The 10406-nt window shown below is 38.2% G+C and overlaps 1 long non-coding RNA gene across 1 annotated transcript; it reads right to left on the reverse strand.

Annotated features, from left to right (window-relative positions):
• Positions 1–1250: 1250 nt before the first annotated feature.
• Positions 1251–3802, reverse strand: LOC128613621 (uncharacterized). Its single transcript, XR_008386912.1, has 4 exons — positions 3576–3802; positions 2856–2920; positions 2356–2466; positions 1251–1371 (listed from the first exon to the last, which is right to left on the reverse strand). It is a non-coding gene; the product is annotated as an uncharacterized LOC128613621 (long non-coding RNA).
• Positions 3803–10406: the final 6604 nt, after the last annotated feature.

Genomic DNA, 10406 nt, shown 5'->3' on the forward strand with positions numbered 1-10406 from the left:
TGTTCTTAATTGTTTATACCAAGGACTCTTACCCTTATTTGTGAAATATGCAATCAGTGAAAGTTTGGTTATCAAAAAGCTCTCTTACAGAAATTTCATTATCTGCATATAATAGATAACAGACTACATTTTTTTTGGAACTTTCTATTACCAACAGAGGAACCCTTTGAGAAACTTGTTAAGGAAGGTGGTACCAGTGCCAGGTATTAGTTTTGAGGCTATAATTCTAAGCTGCTTTTCATTTCCTGCTCCAAAGTATATTCTTTTTTTGTGGAATAGAAAGTAGAGGTGCTTGCTGTACTGAACCTCACTTATTTATCACAGGCATGCATCACAAATTAACATTATCCCCAGTCATTTTGGCAAGTCAAAATGACAAAGAAATGCATCCTTTTGATATTTTAGCTGCATGAAGGATTTGTTTATTGGTCTGGATCTCTAATCAAGTGAAAAATTCTCAGTCAGATGAAAAAACCCTGTCTATTCAACATTATAAAGACAACTTGAGTCTTGAGCTTCTTTACTGTAAACGTCAACAAATATTTGCTCATTAACGCGCATACTACTAAGCTCACGTGCCATGAATGAACTTGGACTCATTTAAGTTTGACATAACACTTCTGCTTACTACATACAGCCAGCTCAAATTTAAACAGAGAAAAATAAAGATACTAGCCAAACACAGTGATGCAAAAGACAGAACCCCAAATGTCAAACACAATTTTTTTCTTTATTCTATATCCACTTAACTGACTAAGCTAAAAAGTGACAGTAACAACTTAATAATATATGTTGAGGTAGCTAATTTTGATTCCAGGCAGTCTAAACATGTAAATGGGTAGCACACTGAAGCTTTTATTGCCCAATAGGCTTACTCATGAACTTGTCAGCCAACTGCATAAGGACCCACTGGAAGAAGGCGATCCAAACAAATTTGATCTAATTCAATATAAAAGTGTAGGTAAACATTCTAATGGATATTTTAAATGCCTGATTTGTTCCTGATTAGTTTATTATGAAGTAAATGCTGAGTGGTTCATTACAAAGTAAAAGGCTAGAGATGTAACGTAACTTATTATTAAAGCAGTATGATGTATAGAATTTGTAATATAGATGTAAAGTGTTACTATCAAAGTGTTATTTAATCTTTGTTTATATCGCTCTTGTAAGCTACAATGAAGTTGTAGACATAGAATTTGACACTTTGCAAGTCTCAATCTTTAAGAAATAAAGAATCAGATCTAATGCAGTTTTCACAGGCCAACTTCCCTGGGACACGACATGACATGATGAAGGTCTTTATATGTCTCTCCACTGCATGGACCTCATTTACTTCCCAAGCCTTCCTCTTTATCAGAGTAGATGTTTTACCTAAATGTAAGAATAAACATTAGTTACATAGCAAACACACACCCTTACACCCAACAACAATCATTGTCTGGCAACTTACAGTCTGGAACTTACATTTCAAGTCTCAAGAATGAAAATTCTGACTGCTGTTTGTGCATATGTACCAAATAGTAACTAAGAGTACTCAGTCTTCTTGGAGAAGATGCCGTAGGGAACCTACTAAGTCCCAGGGCATGCTTATGTTGGAAATTATGGAGGGGTGTGATTGAAAGGCAGGATTAAAAGTGCCACCAAACTACACAATTCTGATATTTATGATCCAGAAAAGGTGTAAACTGTGATGGCTGCTGTTTCTCCTGGCCATTTCTCTCAGCAGTGTCCTCCTCCATAATCTGCATATTTAATAGACATTTGGAAAATTTTGTGCAATCTAAAAGAGGAATATGCAACAGAAAGTAAATATGCTGTTCAATACGACAAAAACAATAATTATTTCACTATAGGAATTAAGTTTATGATTTCAGGGTTTCGTTATGGGATACTTTGGAAGACTTTGGGATAATTACGATGCATTCAGAATGACACATTGTTTTGTAGTTAAAGCTAATTTACTGCCATATTTAAGCATTAACACATCCAAGTCAAAACATACTTTCAGGGGACCTTTAACACAGTTCAGGTTTAAATGACCTGTGGGGACACTGTTCTAAATTCACATAACTACTCAGCTATCACAAGACTCTCTCACACACACCTGAGTAAAACATGCTTTGTGGGGACTCCGTATAGTAACTATTAACAGACAAGATTTGTTATAAAGGATAGTGTCTTGACACCTGAAATGTCACTCAAGTAATACCTTTCTACTCTACTTTTGTTGTCGCGTACACTGGAGATGTTTTTAAATCACGGTTAGAGATCTTTGACCCAGTCAGCAGGTGGTAAAGTAGATCAAATGAAGACGATGCTCTAACAAACACCACTACTATGATTGAGGACTTGTACCTGTTCAGTCGCTGATGAACCGCTAGCAGTGTTATGATCCAGAAAAGGTGTAGATTGTGATGGCTGCTGTTTCTCCTGGCCATTGCTCTCAGCAGTGTTCTCCTCCCTAGTCTGCAAATTTAATGGACATTTGTAAAATTTAGTGCAATCTAAAAGAGGAATATGTAACAAAGTAAATATGCCATTCAATATGACAAAAACAATAATTATTTCACTATAGGAATTAAGTTTATGATTTCAGGGTTTAGTTATGGGATACTTTGGAAGACTTTGGGATAATTACGATGCATTCAGACACACATGGTTTTGTAGTTAATGCTTAATTGTGGCAGTAAAATATCTGAAGCAGACTAGATGAACAATGATAACTAATTTTACTGTTAATACACAAGCACATTTGTTGTGCAACAAAAATGAATTGCAACACTGCCTGATAAGACAATGTTTATTTTTGAAGAATATTTAAATTGTGAAAACAGAGAGGGAGATACCCTACATACCTTGCTACACCAAGGCCAGTCCGTTCCTCCGTAATTGTAGGTAATTTCATCTCCTTCTTTAAAGTCTGTTAAAGCAAACAGAAATATGTGGGCTTCGATCCACTTCAATCTTCTTCATTCTGCAATTTGGGTGCTTGTGGTCATCGTTAACCAGCCTACCAAAAGATCAGTCTTCTTTTGCAGCATCAATACGTAATACACAACAAGAGTAAGAGAAAAGTATTCAGTGACCGAATATTCAACATCAAATTCTACAAATATGAAAGCTCTGCACAGAATTTTTATTGTTAACGGTCAGATGTAAATGTTTATGTGGACAAATACTTTACAATTGCAATTTTCAAGTACAATGGAATCAGTCAGACTGGGATCTTTCAATCAATACACACTGCTAAAACTTAACTGATTAATGAAAAAACTGATTAATGAAGTTACTGCTGTGTAATTTCAAATAAATATATCTACATGTGATTGTTCATTGTTCACTAAGATTTATTTTTATTTCATTTTTTACAGGAATACGAAATCTCTTGCATATGAAACCAAAACATACGTAGCTAAACATGCTCATGCGCAGATATTGTCCCTAAACTATATTGGATTTCATTGTATAGGCTATATCTTGAACTGGTATGTTTGTGTTATATATGAATGGATTGTTAAGTACATTATACTCTAGGCATTTCCATGACATGTAAAAATGTTGTTTATTTTATATACCTGAATAAAAGATTCTGAAGTCGCAATCCCTCCGTAATCAGACCAGCAGGTAGTGTTTTCACGAATGCACAGAGATGGTCAGGTTATGACTCCAAACCCCTGCAGTGTCAGTCGCACTGGTTGATGCTGAAGAGGAAGACGGATCAGGGTCTGAATCAGGAGAGTTTGCGTCTCTCTCAGTTTCGGTTTCGATTTCAACATCGCCTGAACTTTCACTGCTGTCGCTATCTAGAATCCTCGCTCTCGCCTGTGTAACTGTATGTTTTCTCTTTTTTTCACTGTTTTAGATGTACCTGTGTTCACTGTAGGTGTAACTTTAGCTGGAACACGATTAGCTTTTCGCTTTGGCATTTTTAGTTCACTTCTACTAGTACACCAATATTCACGCTTGGATCACCTTCATTGTAATGCCGGCGTAATGTCAATCACGTCCTGACGTCATCAACCTTCCAGGTTAAAAAATAATAATTAAATAAATAAGGAATCATAGCAGAGTAATGCCGGTACACCGGCCTTACGGGGATAACGTTTACACTTTAAAGCCACTATATCGGCCTTACGGGGATTTGGCATAGACGACCAAGCCGGTATATCGTCCTTACGGGAATAGATCAAAGATGTGCAAGCCGGTTTTTCGGCCATACGGGGTAAAAGGGTTAAACAGCGCTTCAGCTATATGGTTTAAAGAGAAGACGGCTAACTATCGGTTAGCCATAAGATTAAATCTACCGAAAATTATTTAAGCTGTGATGTTGAGAGTAGATACTTCTTTTGAGTAAAATCTAACATGTTAAAGTTCAAAGCTCAAGGTTTACTTCTTCCTGTGGACCTTTTTGTTTTTATTTTTATACCCATTTCCCCCACAAAAATGTTAGCTTTCTAGCTAACATGCTACTGAACAGATTAGTTTAGCACAGCATGAATTTTAGCTAACATGAGCTTAAAATGGACATTTCTTCTTTAAATCACAGCATTTTATCTGAAGTTGTAAATAGCTGATTTTTTTTGTATGCTTTTTAAAGTTCTCAGTGAACATATTAACTCTAGCTTGCTGCTAGCTGAAGTTCAGTCGGTTAGTTACACAAAATGGCGCTGTCTGTCTTACCTCAGGGGCTACGAGCAAGCACGTTACTGCTGTGGTTCAGCGCCGCTTTCTGAGAGAAGTGTTTTGTGTGACTTGTTAAGAAGTTGTTTGTCATCAGAATGAGCGTTTTAACCGTTTAACAGAGAAGGTTTTCTTACCAAAGACATTAAATCAGCTCTTCACTTTATTGTTGTGTGCCTCAGTGTGTTAATTCTGAGGGGTATAATTCAGAAAAACTGTTTTTCATGAGTTTCCAGTACTACACATATACTAAAGGGGTGAGTATCTCAAAAAATACCAAAAATACCTTTCCACAGTGTTTATGAGCTCTTGTTTTAATATCAACCATTGAGATGGAAAGTTTACTGTTTTCTGATATGTATGACTTTTATGAATGAGGTGGACATTCACCCTCTCCACAGGATAACCAGACATTCAATGGCCTAGATGGCAGTGGAGTTTTCACAGACATGAACTCGTTCCTGGTGTCCACCCCTGTGCGTTCTGTGTGAGTATTTTGTGCTATTTTTGTTAATATTCATAGGTCAGATGCATGACAATTTGTCACAAAGATGTATTCTGTTTTTGATAAATAGTTTGTTCATAGTGCAGCTCAATGTTTGTTCATATTGCAGCTCTTACCACGGCCTCTCAAAGCTCTCAGGGTGTTAGAGGATCTGAATGTGTCGCAGGTCTGAATTTGGTGTCGCAGGAAGCAGTGTCCCTCAAGCTGACGCTATTTTCTTCTAATCTCTATACTTTAAAATGATACTTTTTTTTACCTTTATAACGTTTACAAATATCACTGATACTACTTTAGATACAACAATCGTAACGTTTCGCTGTCGCTAAGTTTTATTGGTTTTTACAAACATCCACGACTTGCTTGTAGCCCGCTAGCATCACCTTACCGCTAGCCTTGTTCACATTTCACATTTCTCTCATTTACCGCTGTTTTTTAAATCAAATATGTCGGTTGTTTCTCTGCTTTTGGGTGCAGATGAGGACTCGCTCGAGCTGCACATGGTGCTGCTGGAACTGGAGGATGTGGAGAAACAGATCCGTGACCTACTCGACAAGCAGGCCCAGCTGCTGGAGCGAAGAACCACGTTGGAAACATCTTGTGCTTCTGCCTACACATCCACGGTAAGCACGCAGTGTGGTATTACCACTCCCAGCCCCTCTACGCCGTGTTTCTCTCTGTGCAGGGACCGTGCACCCAAGACTTTTCCAGCTGAGGTCTTCGTCACACCGGCGCCGACACACCACGGACCTTGGGTGCACCAGCAGCGAAAGGCGTGAGCCATACCCCGGGCAAGGACCTCTCCACCTCTGGTGTTTGTGATCCCAACCAGGAACCACTTCGCCCCTCTCCGTCAGACCAGACTAAACGCTGTGATCGTCGGGGACTCCACTGTGCGAAACGTCCGCGTCGCTTCAACAAAGGGTAAGGTGCACAGGTGCACATTGTTTTTCTGGTGCTCGTGTCCTTGATGTCACTGCGCAGGTACCCGGGATCCTGAAGAAGGACGAGCGCATTGGAGTGGTTGTGCTGCACGCGGGGCAAACATCATCAGGCTGCGGCAGACGGAGGTTCTGAAGAGGGACTTTCGCCAGCCTGATCGAGACAGTACAAGGCAGATCACCCACCACAAAGATCATCGTCTCTGGACCTCTTCCCTCATACAGACGTGGAGCTGAAAAGTTCAGTAGACTTCTTGCTTTGAATGACTTTCTTGGTGTGATGCAGGGGTTCCCAAACTTTTCCAGGCAAGGCCCCCCAAATGGCTTTAACATTTGATCGAGGCCCCCCTTTTGCAAGATGTCTTTAAAACACTTTAAAAATACAAACTTCTGAATATATCCCCCTTTTTTTACATTGATGTTGTCTGTTTAGCAGTTAGAAAGTTAGGTATAGCAAATGTGATTTTAATATGTATTGGTACAAATAACATGTTATAATAATGCATATATATAGATGATGTATGATGAGAGATATATATATATATATATATATATATATATATATATATATATATATATATATATATATATATATATATGTGCGTGTGTGTGTGTATTTATTTATTTTTCACACCAAATTGTTGAGGCCCACCTGACAGTCCCCACTTTGAAAGCCACTGGTGTAATGAACAGAATCTGCTGTTTGTTAATAACTGGAGCTGCTACACACCAAGTGACTGCCTACCGTAAGTACATCTTCCTACAATAACAACGTTCATCATATGCAATGTTCAATTAATAGTTCAACACCTGTAGTACATACTATAGAGACTGTGTCTGTTCCCCGAGCTATACGAATACATGGACAATTTCGGAATGTTTGTTTTAGTAACCTAATTAACATAAAATTAGATCATACTGAATGCACATCCAGCACCTTTATTCTAAAGCTAGAACTATTAAACATTAGATCTCTTGCGTCTAAGGCTCTTATTGTTAACGAAATCATTACTGATCAGGGATGTAATTTAATGTGTTTAACGGAAACTTGGATTAAACCAAACGAGTACATAGCATTAAATGAAGCCAGTCCTCCTGGATAAAGTTATGTACATCAGCCTCGTTCAACTGGTAGAGGAGGAGGTGTTGGTCTCATCCCTAGTCAAAATCTAGGCGTCACACAAAAACCTAGTCATAAATTTAATTCTTTTGAAATTCTTTATACCAGTATAACTTATGGAGCCACAAAAAAATAAGTCAATTCCTCTAATTATTATTTACAGACCCCCAGGGCCATATACTGAATTTCTTAGTGAATTTGCAGACTTTATCTCAGACCTGGTTGTTTCTGTAGATAAAGCATTAATCGTCGTGATTGTAATATTAATTTTGATAACCTGGAAGACCCTCTGAGAACAGCAGTTGTGTCCATCTTAGATTCAGTAGGGGTTAATCAGAACGTAATAGGACCTACTCATAAATGGTGGTCACACTCTTGACCTGATACTAACATACGGATTAAATAGAGAAAATATTGTAATTTTTCCGCAGTCTGAAGTTGTCTCAGACCATTATCTTATCTCTGTCATAATATGTATTGATCATAATATTTCCACCTCGCCACCGCGTAAAACGTACTTTCACATCAGCTACTGCACCGTGCTTCATAAACAACCTCCCAGAGACATCAATTAGATTTGGATCACCGTCTGATCCAATAGAACTCGATCAGGTGACTGAATGCTTAGAGTCAACACTCCGCTACATGCTAGATAGAGTGGCTCCACTCAAAAGGAAAATAATTAGAGAGAAAAAACTAGCACCTTGGTATAACGATCAAACGCGTACCTTAAAACAGACCACTGGACAATTAGAATGTAAATGGCGGCAAACCAAATTGGTAGTATTTAGAACAACATGGAAGGAGAGTCTACTGAACTATAGAAAATCTCTTAGAAATCTGGAATTGTTTTTGTTATTTCCTATTAAGGTGGAGAGAGAGACTTTTCTAGCATCACTATTTAACACAGTAGCAAAATTAACTAGGAATAAAACCACTACAGAAATAAGCACTCAATCACAATCATTACATAGCAGTGAAGATTTCATGGAATTTTTCATTGGTAAGATTGAAAATATTAGATGTGAAATTCGGGCTATTAAATTAAAACCAGACAGTATTATAACTAACCCTATAGAAGATAATATAGCAATATCAGATGAACGTTTAGAATGTTTTACTCTTCTTAGAGAGACAGAACTAGCTACATTAATTTCTTCAGCGAATTTATCAACTTGCATACTAGATCCTGTACCTACATGTTCCTTTAAACAGATTTGTCCTGGAGTAATTGAACCGCTTTTTAAGTATAATCAACTTTTCCCTTAGCACTGGCTATGTACCTAAATCACTTAAATTAGCAGTTATTAAATCCCTGCTTAAAAAACCTGACCTTGACCCCTCTCAACTGTCCAGCTATAGACCTATCTCAAATCTCCCCTTCATCTCCAAGATATTAGAAAAGGTTGTACACAGCAGCTATGCTCGTACTTACATAGGAATAACATTCATGAAATGTACCCATCAGGATTTAGACTTCATCATAGCACAGAGACAGCGTTAGTTAAAGTAGTAAATGACCTTCTACTGACCTCTGATCAGGGTTGTGTCTCGCTGCTTGTGTTACTCGACCTTAGTGCAGCTTTTGATACTATAGATCATACTATTCTCCTTGATAGATTAGAAAATGTTGTTGGCATTAAGGGAACAGTCTAGGGATGTCACGAGAACCGATACTTCGGTACCAAGTCGGTACCAACAATCTTAAAACGTGAGGGTACTTGTATTACTGCATTTCCTTTGGTACCGATTGTAATGAAAGTACGAGGTTGTGATTCTTCCGGACCTGATGGGGGCAGCAAATACGCACAAGTGTTTTAGTCGGTCCACAAATGGTGAAGAAGTAGAACAACGCCTACAAGCACACGGGAAAAACTACAAAAGATTAGTTTAGCTTTAAGTTTAGCTCCGCCCCGACTCGTTGAGAGGAAAAGAGAGGAAAGGTAGTATCGGTTTCCGGTGTGCAACCAATGCCATCGTTAATCTCAAACAAAGCAAGGAAACACCTGGAATTTGGCGAAGCACCTGAAAGACGGTGCTATATTACGTTTGTTTGAGGCAGCTGCATTGTGGCCGTGAAACCAGCTAACGTTATGCTCCATGTAATGTTAGCGATAGCCAGTTATTTTATTAACGACCCTAACGCATTGCAATGTTATAAACTACCTCCTAATGGTCCACCATGCATCACCATTCAGCCCGTGTCCTGTCAGATAAATGTCGCCTCACGTCACTAATAATTATTCACATGTTCATGCTTTTAATAAATCTTTTTATCCTGCCACCATATCAGTGAATTTAAACTAATGCTTGCATTCAAAGTATAAGGGGTGTGTGTGTGTGTTTGTGTGTGCGTGCCTGTGTGCATGCGTGCGCGTGAGTGTGCATGCGTGTGTGCGCGCACGCGTTTAGGAGTGCATGTCCACTCATTATCACACAGTGTTTGATAACTAAAATACCCCCCTCCCCTCTCTCTCTTTTTGCCAGTATCAGCCAGAGGAGGATGTCCTCCAGGAGAGGTTTTTTATTTATTTATTTATTAATTTATTTTAATTTTATACCACACCGTGGTATCGACTTTGGTATAGAGTATTGTGTACTTTTGGTGGTATCGGTACCGACTACTAGATTTTTGGTATCGTGACATCCCTAGAACAGTCCTCTCCTGGCTCAGGTCTTATTTGACCGATCGTTATCAGTTCGTAGATGTAAATGGAGACTTCTCCACGCATACCGAGGTTAAATTTGGTGTTCCACAAGGTTCTGTTTTAGGCCCACTGCTTTTTACTTTATATATGCTACCTCTATGTCAAATTATTCGTAAGCATGGAATTAGCTTCCACTGTTATGCTGATACACAGCTGTATGTTTGCAACTGAACAATAACAACAATAAACAACAACTGAAGAATAGCGAAAAACTTCGCAACTGTTTTGTGAGTCACCCTTTTTACTGTTCACCCGGAGTTTAACTCAGAATAATAATAATAAATCTCAGAATAATAAATCTATATGTTTACATGTAACTGGAATTATTTTGATCATAATATCAAAATTGTCATACAATCCTATGTGACTAAATGATGGAATTGTATCTTATGTTGGACCGTGTATTCCAGAGATTTTTTTTTTATTTGAATTTCTTGTAGTGTGCTTACTTGAAG

The sequence above is a fragment of the Ictalurus furcatus genome, chromosome 10, assembly GCF_023375685.1.
Source record: "Ictalurus furcatus strain D&B chromosome 10, Billie_1.0, whole genome shotgun sequence".
Taxonomy (NCBI): Eukaryota; Metazoa; Chordata; class Actinopteri; order Siluriformes; family Ictaluridae; genus Ictalurus; species Ictalurus furcatus.